The following is a 15,008-nucleotide window of genomic DNA, read 5'->3' as shown; positions in this document are numbered from 1 at the left end:
AGGTCCAACAGGCATCTAGTAGTAAAACTGGTAGTAATATATGTTATCTGAATATATGTATCTTATAAACTTTTTTGACACCTTTTATAAGTGGATGAATTATTTATTAAGAGTGTAAATCAACGATGGTTTCCATTTTTGGTATTTACTATATCCTTGTTGAAAATGGGGGCAACATACATAATAGAAGTTGAACCATAGAAAATTACTATTTTCATAAATAAAAAATGGTCAAATGTTGGCAATGTTAATATTGTTCCACCTAATATCATATTTAACCTAAGCAAAAATTCAAATTACGATGATCTTTACTTTTCTTTCCCACTCCTGTCTTGCAAACATAATTTAATTAAGATTAATTTAATCACATACATATGAGTGACAGATGTTTAAATGAAAGTTTCTGGAATTACTTGGCTAGAAGAATTTTATGGTTTCTATGCTAAAGAATGATACTATGCTACCATTGTACTTTAAAACGCTGTGAAACAAAAAAAAAATATTCTCAGGCTTTAAGATGAAGAACAGACAGTTGATATGTTTGTGTGAATTTTGTGTCATTTTCTGGTTTGGGTTTAAGACCAAAGAATGACTAAATTATATGTATTTAGCCTAGGCTATAAAAACACTCACCACATAAGCATTAGCTTAGAAAACCCTAAATTGCTTTAAAAAAATGGTCAAGCCAAAATAGAAGAAAATCTGTGGTTTTGTGCCCAATGTACAATTATACAATTACAGAATTTATATGCTTGCAGTTGGATTTACAAAACCTCCTTAATGTACTAAAGTGTGGTCTAATTGCTTACTAATAAAAGGGGGAAAATGCTCTCTAATTAGATAAATACCTTTTATAGCAATCTTAGTAAACACACTGTCTGCCAGGGGGTAGCAAATAGTTGGGAATGTGTGCTCAATACTTCTTTTCACCCTGTTGCTCCTGGGGGAGTAGAGTCAGCCTGGAATGCAGGGCCCTTGCCCAGAGCGGCCACAGCATTCCCAGCCAACAGCCTTAATCAGCAACTCCTTTAGTCAACAGCATTCAAGAGATGAAAGGAGGCAATGGTTTCAAATTTTTTCCCCAGATAACTGAAGTCAAATAGTAATTGACTCTTGTTTGTTTTTCTAATGTGCCCTCTGGGAATAACCTCAGGGTCAAAATAGTTCTCTGAGTCCCTAAGTCTTTCCCCCAGACAGAAAGTAGTATGTTTTTATTTTCATTGCTGCAGATCCTACTTTGTTTTTGCCTGTGTGTTTTGTTGTTTTACTTTGAGTTAAGGGCTCTTATTGTGAAAAGCTTAAGAGAACAGCTGTCCTGTCTTTAGTAGACTGAATTGCAGAACACTAGTGCAAAACACTTATGGTCGTGGTAGCCATAAGGCCTGAGTTCTAGTGGAGAATCTGTTCCTAATTCATTACAAAACCTCGACCACATCACTTTAATTCAGTGTACATCAGTGTTCCCATCTGTAAAATAAGATGTTGGCCTGGAGAGTATTCTCTTAAATTCTCAATAGCTCTCTATTAAACTGTAAAGCTGTGATTCTAAGGGAGAAAATATTGTCCCAGAGGCATCCTGTATTCAGAGAAGTTTTTCTGATGCCTTCAGAGAGCATCAGTCTCTTTCTTTTTCCTACCCTGGGCACACCCTTATTGCTTTACTTATCCTACAAAACTAACTCTCTTACCAGGGATATGAGAACCTTCAAGTTAGAAACTGTAACTTTGTCAACTCTGCTGGGGAGGTGGAGGAGACAGCATAAAACCATAGGCATGTTTGTGGAAAGAGAGATGGGGTTGTGAGGCAAGAGTAACAAAGGCATGAGGAAACAGGAACAAGGAAAGGAGCACACAAATATAGTACATTGGATTTAAGAGATTAATTGCGTTGGGTGTGTTGGGCTATGCTTAGGTGATAAATTGTGGAAACAGTATCAAGAGGGAAGCAACTCAGCAGAAGTCAGAGAATTCAGAGATTAGAGACTTGTTTCTTAGTAGAAGAGTAATAGTTCCTTAAAACACAATAACAGGGGATCCCTGGGTGGCTCGGCAGTGTGGTGCCTGCCTTTGGCCAAGGGCGCCATCCTGGAGTCCCAGGATTGAGTCCCGCGTTGGGCTCCTGGCGTGGAGCCTGCTTGTCCCTCTGCCTCTGTCTCTGCCTCTCTCTCTCTCTCTCTCTGTGTCTATCATAAATAAAAAAAAAAAAACACACACAATAACAACAAAACCTAAAACAAAGAGCAAATCAAAACCAAACCTGCAATTTTTCTTATTATAAAAATAATCCATGCTTACTATAGAAAATTTGGAAAATTAAGTGAATTTTTTGTATAGGTAAGATGATATTTCATATCTTGAATTTTCACCTAAAAAGACATAAAATAAATTCTATTTCATGAATGCATCATAATTTACTTAAGGATTCCCCTACTTTTGCCTATTATAATTTATCTGTATTATAGCCTCATGATGAAACATTATTATGTAATAGATTTCCCCCATTTTTGGATAATTTTCTGAGCAGAGTTTTCTGAAAGAGGCATTGCTAGGAATAAAGATATAAATATTTAAGGAATAAAAATATAAACATAAAAAATATAAATGCATATAAACATTCATATGTATTACTAAGTTGCTTCCACTCTCACCAGAAGGGACCATATGTATGGAAATGAGAGCTGTCCAAGGTTGGAATGTTTTATCATATGTAACTGAATTATTTTGGCCCCTATTGTAGAGAAGTCTTCTGTGAGGGGAAGCTGTACTGAATGACTCAAGAGGTTCCTGCCAACTACAAGAGTCACTGATTAAAACTTAACTGAGCTTTTGGAAAGCAGCTATGCTAACCACTATACGACCAACGCTTAACTGAGCTTTTGTCCGAGAAATGGCTTTCCAGTAATCAACCCCCCAAGAAGTTAAGATCCCAGCTTACTTCAAGTGCATGCTAGCTACTTTGTCCTCAAAGAGCTAATTGTCCAGCAGATAGGCAAGTATTAAAATAGGTAACTTCAATATAATTAGGTAAATGATAATGTCTGGGACATTTCCAGGATGTTATAGGATCTCAGAGGAGTGGCCCTTAACCAAATAAAGGCGGGAAAACATTGTAGACAAAGGCAGCAACATTATCAAAGGTATGAAATATGAAGCATGAATTGTATATATTGTGTGTATGTGTCTATAAGCCATTAAGTCTTACTAAAGAATAAAGTATGAAGTAGGAGGTGGTGTAAGCTAGCAGAATAGTCAGAAGCTAGTCATGGCAGTTTTTATATGCCATACTGAGAAGCTGAAATGTTTTAAGAAATGGAGAAGCTGAAATGTTTTAAGAAATGGAGAAAGGTATTAGAGAAAAAGTGATGCAGTCAGATATTATGATAGAATTTCTGACTGTGGTAGATGAATGAATTAATTTTTAATGAGGCAAGACTAGAAGCAAGGAAATTTGTTGGAAAGCTCTTACAGTATCCAACTGAGAAATGGTAAAGCTCTTACAGTATCCAGCTGAGAAATGGTAAAGACTTAAACCAGGGTAGTGGCAGTATGAAGGGATGGAAGGGGAAAGGAAAGGCTCAAAATTATGCTGGATGTCAATTTGGCAGGAGTTGATAATTTATTGAATTTGAGGGCTAATTGGGAGAAAACTGCATAAAAAACAAGGTAATTAGAGTTGCCAAGAATTAGTGCTCTATGAGTTAACTATAGAAGAGAGGTCCAGGTTAACATAATAGAGGAATGTCTATTGGTTTTGGCAATATGGGTGTCACTGATGGCTTTTGTATAATTCATTTCAGAGGAGTAGTGATGAAGCAGTAGAGTAAAGAGTGAATTGCGGGTGAGGAAATGTACATAGTGAGTGTATAGTATCTTTCAATAACTTGGTTCAGAAGACCAGAGAAAATTAATATAGTTATCAGAGAGGGAACCTGAGATCAGCACAACTTTTTTAAGTTTGGAGGAACCCAAGCTTCTTTATAGGTAGGAGAGAAAGAGACACCAGAGAAGGAAAAATTAAAGGTATAGGACCAAAAAATAAATGATTAAACAAGACATTGGAGTAAATAGAAGAAAGTAAAATGAGGAGTAGATGTGGAGACACTGACTTTGAATGGAAAGGGAGAGTTTCATCACCTAAAACTGAATGGGAAGAGGGAAAGAATGATGTGGAAATAAAGTGGGGTCAGAAAGATAGTTTTTTTTTTTTTCTAAAGGATGCAGAGTGTTCCAGAGACAACAGTATATGCAAAGACCTTGAGTGTGAGAGGGAGAGAGTGTGATAATGTCTGAATAACTTCAGTGGGACTGGAACATAAATTAAGGGGAGAGGCAAAAGGAGGGATTAAAAATAAGGCCAAGATGGTATCTGGGTGGTCCCTTGTAAGCCACATTAATGGATTTGGGCTTTATTGAGGGTAGAAAAAAGTTTATGAGCGTTTGGGGATGGCATGATCAAGATTGTATTTGGAAGCATCACTCTGACTACAATGTGAAGAATGAGTAGGAGAAATAAGATGTAAGACAGGGAAAACAATATGGAGGTTGCTGGAATAGCCCTAGTGATAAAGATAGTGACTGGACTAATGTATTGCCTGTGAAGTAGAGAGAAGTGAATAGATTTGAAAGATTTTTAGGAAGTAAGAATTGACAGAGCAAGTTGACAGGTGGGATGTGGAGGTGAAAAAGAGAGAAAAGTCAAGAATAAATGCCAAGGTTTCTATTTTAGGCAACTGAGAGGATGGTAGCACCATTTATTTGAGACTGAGAACTCCAGGAGAAGAGTAGATTTAAGGGTCTATTGATGAGTTCAATTATGGACATACTGAGCTTGAGTTGCCTGTGAGACATAATATACTAATTCATTTATTCATTCACTCAACAAATATCTACTGAGTGTGTACTTTATGTCAGGCCCTATATTATATCCTGGAAATAAAGTAATAAATACAATGTAGCTTAAATTCAAGTAGAGTGTGTTGATATTTTCATGAAGCTAAGGAGAGAGTTTAATGCTAAGAATTTAAGCTAAGTTTAATGCTAGGGTCAGGAATCACCAGAGCATGAAATCATACAGAGTCTCAAGAACACTTCGGTATTTGTGGGTGCAGGTTGAAGAAAAGGTACCAAAAAGAAGACTGAGACATAGAGGCCAAAGGTAGGAAAGAATCAGGCCAGAGGTAGAAATCAGGTATCACAGAAGCCAAGAGATAAGAGTGATTCAAGAATAGAGTGATGAATGTTCCTGACATATTAGAGGAGAAAGTTACTGTCCATTGTATTTAGTGACAAAGTAGACATTGGTGAGGTATGTGGGAGTAATATTAGAATGGTATGGGCACAAACCAATTGCAGTGAGTTTATGAATGAATTGGATAGGAAATATAGATGGGTTTTGTGGATAAAATTTTAACTATAAGAGGGAAAAGAAGTATGGATAGCAGCTGAAGAGGAATATGCATAGCCAGAGTTAAGCAAACTGCAATATTGAAGACACAGTGCTTCAGACTGGCAAGCCTGCCTAAGACTTTTGAACCCGACTACAATGAGTTAGGATTTAACTACAAAATTAGAGGAAAGAGTCTACAAGGATTACTCTCACTTCTGACACCAACTATAAGTCTGGAAACTCTGAGTTTCCCCCAAATCAACCTCAGGTTCAATAATTCACCAGAAAGACTCACAGAACTCACTGAAACCTATTATAGTTACGGTTTGTTACAGGAAAAGGTGATAAATTACAGTCAAAGCAAGAGATATAGAGGGTAGAGTTTGAGAGGATTAAAAATGTGGTTTACATTGTCTTCAGGATGCATTACCCTCCCAGTATTGATGTGTGAAAATATGCACATAGTATTGCCTACCTGAGAAGCTCACCCAACCTGTGGTGTCCAGAGTTTTTACTGGGGCTTTATTTATGTAGATGCTATTGGTTGGGTAATTTTCCACGCAATTGAACTCTATCTCTACCTCCCCCCTCCCTGAAGATGGGGCTGAAATCACATGGTCCTAGGGAACCCCCTTAAATAGCAAAGACACTCTTATCACTTGGGAAATTCCAAAGGTTAAAAGGTTACCTCCAAGAAGCCAAGGATAAATGCCATAATCCTCTTTGGAAAGACCAAATTCTTCACTATACACTGATTTTTGAGTGAGGATTTTGTTTATTTAGTCTTGTTTGGATTAAGTAAACTTGGGCATGTTCAAAAGCTAGTTGGTAATGGAAAGCTTCAAGGCTGGAGATAGAGAGCAGAGTTAAGACAGCCAGATTCTTGAGAAGGTAGAGTAGGGATGGGTCCAGGCAACAGAGGAACAAAGGCATTAGCCTCCCTCAACATAACAAGGAAAAATGAAAGGGTAAGAACTTATTTGATGATAGGACATATAAGAAAGTCTTTATTAATGGCCTCTAATTTCTCTGTGAAGTAGAAAACAAAATCATTTTCTAAGAATCATGGCCCAGGAGAGAGGAATATAAGCAGAATGGACAATGTTGGAAATAATGTCCATGGACCAGGAAAACCCAGCAAGCTGAGAGGCCTGAGTTAAGGGTCTATTTGATATTTTATTTATGTCTTTATTTCCAGTATAGTTGACATACAGTGTTATATTAATGTTAGGTGTACAATATAGTGATTTAACAATTCTATACATTACTCAATGCTCATCATGATAAGTGTACTCTTAATCCTCTTCACCTATTTTACTTCTCTTCCCACCTAACTCCCCTCTGGCAACTATCAGTTTGTTCTCTATACACAAGAATCTATTTTTTTGTTTGTCTCTTTTTCCTTTGTTCATTTGTTTTTAAATTCCACACGAGTGAAATGATATATTTGTATTTCTCTGATTGATTTATTTTACTTAGTATTACACTCTAGATTCATCCATGTTGTTGCAAATGCCAACATTTAATTCTTTCTTATGGCTGAGTATTGTATGTATATATCACATCTTTATCTATTCATCTATCAAAGGACACTTGGGTTGCTTCCATATCTTGCTATCATAAATAATACTGCAAGAAACATAGGAGTGCATATATCTTTTTGAATTAGTGTTTTCATGTTCATTGGGTACCCAGTAGTGGAATTACTGGCTCCTATGGTAATTCTATTTTTAATTTTTTAAGGAGCCTCCATACAATGGCTGTATCAGTTTGCATTCAAATCAACAGTGCACAAGGGTTCCCTTTTCTCCACATACTCACCAACACTTGTTTCTTGTGGTTTTGAGTTTAGCCATTCTCACACATGTGAGGTAATAGCTCATTGTAGTTTTGATTTGTATTTTCCTGATGATGAATGATGTTGAGCATCTTTTCATGTGTCTGTTGGCCATATGCATGTCTTCTTTGGAGAAAATTCTGTTTATGTCTTCTGCCCATGTAAAAAATTGGATTATTTTGGGGGTTTTTTGAGTTGAGTTGTATAATTTTGTTATAAATATTGGATACTAACCCTTTATTGGATATGTCATTTGCAAATATCTTCTCTCATTTGATGAGTTATCTTTTTATTTTACTGATGGTTTCCATCACTGTTCAAAAGCTTTTTATTTTGTTGAGGTCCCAATTATTTAATTTTCTTTTGTTTCCCTTGATATTTGTATGTTGAAAACCAGGAATTTATGTGGTGCCAATCTGCATGGTTTCATGATAAATATAGTGATGATACAGTTCAGACTTTGAGGATTTGGGGGAGAGATTCAGAAATGAAATCAGTGTGCCCAATTATAGGACAAGAATGCAGTTTCTAGTAAAGCAAAGAGGTGACAAGTTAAAGGCTACTGGGTGCCTCCAAAGGTTACATCTAAATGATTTGGAAGGAATGGTTTCAGTTGGGGCAGCAAAGGAAGAACAAAACAATATGCCTAAAGAAGTATACATGAGAATAAAGCTAGAGAGATTTGCATCTGGCTGATAAGGTAGACAGCATGGTGGACTTCAGAGTCCTTGGCATTGAAAATGAAACTCTTGGGCTTAAAGACATTTTTTAATGACATTTCTCCCTTAACAGTGTTCTTTGGGAAGTTATAGCTGTCAGTCTTCAGATGGAAGTTCAGCTGTCTCTGGCTTATGGCCCTGAGACTGGGGAACTAGGGAAGAAGGGAATGGGGTCCATGATGGCAGCTTCTATACGTAACTTCAATGAATTGATGTTAGTTACTGTTGTGTTTTAGGTTTTGAAACAGAAATGTCTCTCTGATAAGAATGTGAAATTGAGAATCCAGAGGAAAGGAAATTAAGTTTGGTGCCAGAAATTTGAATTAGGAACTGGGAAGAAAACGAGGAATGGATATTTTGTGAGTACATTTGCAGCAGATGCTATCCACACAATACCCATGCTCATTGGACCTTACATATCAGTGTGCTCTGGACAACTTGCATCTGCCAGCATTTTTATTTCTGCCTGAGGGCCTTCTCCAGAGCACCACTCTACTTCTTCACAGCAAGTCATTAAGTGCTGGGGAATTCTCAATTCCAGGAGTAGCTCTCAACCACTGACTGACAGAAGTGGGTGTATAACTACCCTAGCCTCCTTGATTCCTGAGTAGGATTATCTGAAGCATGTGTTTTATAACAGTTCCTAGCATTTCCCCAGTGAGATTTAGTCACCTACTTTGGTAGGTGTCTTAATAATCATGCTCTTTATTGGTCACCTTTTCTTCCTTTATGCCCTCACTTCCCTGGCTGTATTCCCTGCATTTGCCCAATAAACCATGTGCACCAGAATACTTTTATTGAGGTCTGCTTTTCTATGAGCCTGTTTCTTTGCCTATATTATCTAATTTAATATTAACAACTGTGACCAGGGCAGCCCGGGCAGCTCAGCGGTTTAGCGCCGCCTTCAGCCCAGGGTGTAATCCTGGAGACCCAGGATCGAGTCCCACGTCAGGCTTCCTGCATGGAGCCTGCTTCTCCCTCTGCCTGTGTCTCTGCCTCTCTCTTTCTCTGTGTGTGTGTCTCTTATGAGTAAATAAAATCTTAAAAACAAAATAAAAACTATTATTACGTCTATTGAAAGTAAATCTGAAAAAGAGAAGAAATTAAATCCTTTGGTTGATGGTTTTTTTCTTCCTATCATCCTTTCAAACTTGAGATGATGATATGTGCATTTTTCTTTGTTATCCTTGTATTGATGCCAAAAATAAAGAATGTGCTTATTTTAAGGGGAAAAGGCAAGTGTAAACCAAAAGAGAAATGCATGGAGCCGCTTCTCCCTCTGCCTGTGTCTCTGCCTCTCTCTCTCTCCCTGTGTCTCTCATGAATAAATAAATAAAATATTTTTTTAAAAAAGGGAATTTCTTTAAAAAAAAAAAACAACTGTGACCAATAGATATTGCTTAGTCAGTTTGAGCTGCTATAACAAAATATCACAGACTGGGTAACTTGTAAACAGTAGAAATGTTTTCTCACAGTTTTAGAGACCAGAAGTGCCAGCATAGTAGGATTCTGGTGAAGGCCTTCTTTTGGGTTGCAGACTATCAACTTCTTGTTATGTCCACCCATGATGGAAGAGTCTAGGGAGCTCTATAGAATGTCTTTTATAAAAGCACTAATTCTATTCATGAGCGCTCTGCCCTCATGACCTAAGCAATTCCCTAAGGTTCTACCGCCAAATACCATTACCTTGGAGATTAGGATTTCAAAATATGAATTTGGGGGCAATATAAACATTCAATCCATAGCAGTTATGATTATCTTCTTTTTAGAGATGAAGAAATTAAGGCTTAATGTGCTTATGTAATTTAGCCCAGGTTTAAGATTTAAATGGGAAAGCTGGGATTTGAACCCAGGTCTTATCAGGTTTAATCCATACCACCACAAGGAAAGGAGGTCACTATTTAGTATAAGATTTCAGCTCAGAAAAACTCTTTATTGCTTCTTTTCCTCCATTTAGAAATGGACGTTTTTATACTACATTTATTTTAGGGACAACTGTTTCTATTTTGTTTCCCTAGATTTTGGTAAACTTCTCTTTGAAAATATTAGTCTGCCTCTTCTGTGCTGAGGTAGAGGAAGAAAAGACGTTTTCATTATATTTCAGTTACAAGGAGGAGTGCTCAGCCACTAGTGTGACTGCCCCACTCAGCCCAGCCATCATTATTCTGAAGTTCATTATTGTTCAGACTTTGTAAGGTTTGGTTTTATTAAGGAATACCATTTATTATTGAGGGCATGTGGCAAAAATAGACCCTGAGGATTTAAATATAGAAAGTTCAGGTCATCATCTGGATGTCAGAATCATAAAGAAAATGACAATGATTCATGGAATGTCAGAACAGGAAGAAATCTCAAATACAACCCTGTTCACTTCATTTTACAGATGAAAGACCTGAGACCCACAGAGGTTAAGTAATGTTCCAGAGGTCACACTAAAGCAGCGCAGAATAAAGACAGAGCCAGATCACCTGATTAAAGTTCTTTTTCTATCCATAACATCATGGCCCAAATTTTGTTTTCTCAAATTCCTACTGTAACTCTTAGAATTCAGAATTCTCTTAATGTTTCTAATTGTCAAGTGGGCCACTTAAATATTGGTCTCTTCTTTTGCTCTGTTGCTAAACTTGAAACTGGGAAACTTCCAAGAAAAAAAGTATAAAATAGGTGCTTTTTCTCACATACCTTTTCTATGTTTCCCTTACTCCTTTTCTTTCATTTCTTACCCCCAAAGATGTGTTTTCAAGTGCTGCTGAAAGGATTTATGCCTAAAGGTATCTGTATCAGTTATGTATTGTGGAAGTTTTAGAATATGAAGGCCCTCTTCCAGGTTGTAGACTGCTGACCTCTTGCTATGTTCTCAACTGGTGGAAGGGGCTAGGAAATTCTGTGGGGTGTTTTTTTGGTAAGAGCACTAATTCCATTCATGAGAGCTCCAACCAATGTTGAAGATCTTTGACACTTCTCAAGAAGCAAAGTCTGTATCTCCTGTCATTGAATATAGGCTCTAGGAATGCTTGAGAGCTAAAATATGGCAAAGGTGAGGTTAGGCTAATTTCTCAGTTTAGGCCTTAAGAAAACTGGCAACTTTGATTTTTTGTCTCGTAAGATACTTATATTTGGAATGCAGCCACCATGTGTGAGGAAGCCAGCAGACCCAAGGAGAGGTACATGTGGATAGACCCTAGTGAGCTGCAGCTGGAAGCCAGCACCAACTTGCCAGTCATATGAGTGAGCCTTTTGGAAGTGGGTCTTCAGCCCCATTCAGGCAGCCCCATGCGGAGGAGAGATGAGCCTTCCCTGCAGATCTCTGCCCAAATTGCTAATCTATGGGCAAATAAATGGTTGTTGCTTATGCAAGCCACTAGATTTTGTTTTGGTTTGGTTTTTGGTAGTAGTGGAGTTACAAAGCAAAAGATAACTAGAACAAATATTTCCTCAAAAATGCTCTGTCACAAACCACCCCAAAACTTATGGACTTCAAATAGCTGTAATTTGTTTTCACAGATCTTCAAATCACCTAGACCAGCTCCACTTCACGTTCACTCATTTTGGGGACCAGTCTGAAGGATTATGCTCCCTGGGACAAATTCTTTTCATGAAATGGAAGAGTTATAGGAGGGCAAGCAAGAGACACAAGGTCACTTAAAGTCCAGGCATAGAACTGGTCACTGTTGTTTCTGCCAACCTCCCATTGATCAGTACAAGTCACTTAAGTCAAGTAGTGAGGAAACACACCTTGTTCCTGTAATCAGAGGAACTGCAAAGTCACAAAACAAAGGTGTGATACAAGGAGTGAATAATTGGGATCAATTATGCAATCTACCCCAGCTTCTGAGTAGAACTGAGCAACTTTGAAATGGACTGAAAAGATCTCCACTTTAAAGCATTAATAGTTTCTCTGAAATCTACTATCAAGATGTTTTACTGCTTTTAGAAAATTCAATAATAAAATAAAAATTAATTCGAGAAGGAGAGAAAATGGGTTCATATACCTAACATTTTTTTTTTTAACGAATGGGCTGAGAAAAAAACTTAACAAGAATTAGCTACTGGAAAAACATGATTGTCTTTTTTCCTGCCTAAACTGCATTCTGTGATATAATCTGGAGAATAATACTTTTACTTTTGTAAAGTAAATTCTTTCAGAGGAAGTATTTATTGTATTCAGTAAAATCATAGGTTTTCCATGAGGATAAATATACTGTCTTTAGGGAGCGCAAAAAGATATAGTATTCTTCACTGCCTCTTCATAGGTATTGCAGATTAAGTTGGGAAGCTAATTTATAGTATAGTTGTACTATAGTATAGTATAGTATAGTATAGTATAGTATAGTGAATGTTTCTTTTTAGAACCTGATTTGTGATAATATCAGAAAATAGCAAAAACTATTGATGGGACTGTGGTAGATTTGTACTGTCAACTTAGCTAGCCTGGAACTACATATCCTAGAATTACCTTCTCTGCATAGTTTTGGTTGACACGGGCCACAGGAGACATTTTGGGTAAGATATGGATGGTGGAAGTGAAGCAGCATCCATATTTCTTTTTTATACTTACTTTTAAGGGCAGTGCAGGGTTACAGGTACTGTTGTAATTCCCACATGTTTCTGCTGATCTGCTAGCTCACCCTCTTGATGTGGGTTGGCAGCTGGGGCCACAGCTCCTCTAGCCCCTGTCAGACCTTCTACAGCTTTTCCAACTCCTGTGCCAATAGGTATAGCTTCTAGGGTGACAGGCAGTTCTTCAGAGCTCCAGCTATGTCTTTAGCTTCTTTGACTACTTTGTCAAATCCATGTTCAGCTTTGTGATGAAGGGTGCCAGGTTCTCCTTCATGTCACTGCATCACTGGACTGAAGGCTTGGGGGAAGTTAAAGACTCATACAAGTTCTACCTTGTCCTTGCATCCATCTTTAATCCCCAACTGCCTATCATGCTAACCTCAGACCCAGGACCTGATGTAGAAGCAATAGCCACACAAAAACTAATCAGCTTCTTTGATTGTACAAGGTCTAATTCCTATAATATATCCTTTGTTTTTAAATAACTGCTTATGGTTTTACTTCTCTGATCAAAACTCAACAGATTCAAGGACCTTATGTAAAATTCAGCATGAGTTTTTATCTTTTCTAATATTTTTCCAAATACCTAAATCCCTTTAGCCTATCATAAATACTTACTAGATGCCAGCCACTGTGGTAGGCCCTGAAGGAAACAGGATGAATAAGGCAGATGATTCCTACACTAGGAAGCTCAGTCTGGGCCTTATATATATTGATGAGTTGTGTAGAGGAACTAATAACCACTGTTAAATATAAAGACTGCTATTTTTCAACTCCTAGAACAAACCTGGGTGTTCTAGTGATTTATCCATAACCTGTGTATCTAGGAATAGTGATATGTGTCTAGGTACAGTGGAATTGCCTGATGACCAAACCTGTATATAACACTAGGGAATAGGGTAACATGGCAATTACTTGCTATGGCATCCTAATAACAGTCTTAAGCAGTCTTAAGTGGCCTGGAAATGGTGAAACAAATTTTTCCCAACCCCAGAGTATAATAATAGAAACTATATAAAAACAATGTTGCTAATAAAATAATATAGGTTGAGAGTTCAGAAATCCAACTTTCTCGCTGGAGCAAAGAAAACGATTCCTGGCAGAGAGATGAGAGGCTGTGCATTTTTCAAGCTATGGAGAAGTTTGGCACCAAACTTAGTGCCCCAAGGAGGAGACACAGATACCACATGACTTACCCTAACAGGGAATGAGGAAACTGCAATAATGCTGCTTATTGCAGCAGTGTTTTCTGTATGCATATTTCTAAAAGCTAAAAATGACCTCATGGTTGGTTAAATATATTATGTCACATCCATGCCACGTAATACTGTGGAGCCAAAAAATAATCAGGTATATGTGTATAGACTGATGATAGAAAAAGCTCTGAAACACATAAGTTGTTCAAGCAAGGAGCCAGCTATGGATAGTGTGCTACCATTTGCATTTATAAAGAAATAAAAATAGCCTGTATACATAGTTGCTTGTATAAGTATAGAATATCTTTAGAAGGATTTAGAAAAGCTAGTAGCATTGGTTGGGTCTGGAGGGGAGGACAGGGAGGCTGGGAGACAAGAATAAGAGGGAGACTTTTCACCAAATACTCTTGTACCTTTTCATTTTGTGCCATGTGAAATTTAGTAATCCAATCAATCAATCAAGCAAGCAAGCAAGCAAAATGTAAAATTTAGAGGGAAAATGGCCAGGTGAATGTAAAAGACATTGGGAAGATAACCCACCTCTCTTGGAAGCCCCACAGAAAGAACTGGTGCTGGGGAGAGTGAGAATATATCCACTGGCCCTGCTACCTACTGCAGCATTTGTCCAAATGCCACATTTCCAAATGCATGGAAATGAGGGCTTGAAAAGAAAGACCTTGCCAACAATATGGTACTGATCCAGTCTGATGAAGAGGTCAGAGGTAACCATATGCAGTTAAGACCATTACAAAGGACCATAGCCACTTACTTAGTAAAGCTAATGGCTCCTCTTTTGACAACTTCCCCAATGTAATAAGGAAACTGGAAGCTTGGGGGGTTTTTTTCAAAGACTACTCCATTCATTCACCATATAAACTATCAGAAGCAAAACAAAACACAACCAAGAATCCAAACATCCTGGAAAGAAGCTAAGGGACAAGTAAGTGCTGAACAACTGAAAACTCCTGCCTGCTAAGAGCTACTTGTTAACCACCTCAGGAGCACACTCAGTTAGCAGAACATAGCCTTATATGACAGAGCCTCAGGGCTTAAAAAAGTTATTGAAGGAGAGAATCCCATTAGAACCTTCTGGGGACTAGTTCAGATACTCCCACGTCACACTGCATTCCTCAGAAAGTGCAATTCCCATCTTTTTTTAGGAGAAATCAGCTTCTCCATTTGCTTTCTCAATCACAGTTATTTCCACCTTCATGTCTGTCAAATCACCAACACAGAAATTCCAAAGGCAGCTGCCTTTTCATCTGGAAGACAGAGAGGCAGCCAAAGTCCTCAGTCTCCCCTCATAAAAC

The 15,008-nt window shown here is 37.8% G+C and overlaps 1 protein-coding gene across 2 annotated transcripts in view; it reads left to right on the top strand.

Moving 5' to 3' along the window:
* The window catches only part of RPS6KA3 (ribosomal protein S6 kinase A3), a 1,133,953-nt gene that overhangs the window by 357,473 nt on the left and 761,472 nt on the right, over positions 1 to 15,008 (top strand). The window lies entirely within an intron of this gene.

The sequence above is a fragment of the Vulpes vulpes genome, chromosome X (genome assembly GCF_048418805.1).
Source record: "Vulpes vulpes isolate BD-2025 chromosome X, VulVul3, whole genome shotgun sequence".
Classification (NCBI taxonomy): Eukaryota; Metazoa; Chordata; class Mammalia; order Carnivora; family Canidae; genus Vulpes; species Vulpes vulpes.
The sequence above is the reverse complement of the archived record's forward strand: the minus strand, read 5'-3'. Positions and strand labels throughout refer to the sequence as shown.